A 794-nucleotide genomic window follows, 5' to 3' on the forward strand; every position below is an offset into this window, starting at 1 on the left:
AATGGTGATCACCAGCCACGTCTTAAGTATTGCAACCAGAACACTCAGGGAATGTGTATGTCACAGATTTCAGTGATGCCACCTGATTTTGAAGACTGCGATCCTAGAGTGCCTAGAGGCCATGTCATAGGCCTCGAGGGTGCTAGATGCCTGCTTTTATTGGGTTGGTAGGATGGGACATCTGGAAATGAGTCAATGCCCGGTGCTACTTTGAGCCAAACAGCAGAGCTTCTGAAACAGCTGATTAAGATAAACTTTACTTAATAGAAGCAGCAGGAGTACATCAAAGCCACGTTTTTATTGACTCTTCTGGACTCTCCTCAATGGGCCACAATCAATGTTATTTGTGACTTTATAAATTTATCCTTTTTTCTTTTTCCCAAAAAAAGTGTGTACTGAAGGTTTCTGTACTTCGATGACCTCATTATCTGCCTTCTCTTCTCAGAAACTTCATAAAATGAGCATTTCTTTCCTGTGATTATTAATATTTAGCCTCTATTTCCCGATTCACCTTTCATGTGATACTAAAACGTACTGTACTAATTGCTTATCTGGTCACTTGAGTCACTTCAGAAGTAGTTAATGACAAAGGAGACTGGAAATAAGCATTTGTGATGTTATCTTCATTTATCCATTTTCCACCACTACTACAGATTCCAAACATTTTGAGACAAAAGAAATCTAGATCAGAGGGCTAAGAGTGTACCTCACAGCTAAAGCAGTTACCTAGCACATGTGAGGCCGTGGGTTCATTCCTAGCACTGCCAAAAAAAAAAAAAAAAAAAAAAAAAAAC

This window comes from Fukomys damarensis, unplaced genomic scaffold, assembly GCF_012274545.1.
Source record: "Fukomys damarensis isolate Sample0158 unplaced genomic scaffold, DMR_v1.0_HiC HiC_scaffold_11, whole genome shotgun sequence".
Taxonomy (NCBI): domain Eukaryota; kingdom Metazoa; phylum Chordata; class Mammalia; order Rodentia; family Bathyergidae; genus Fukomys; species Fukomys damarensis.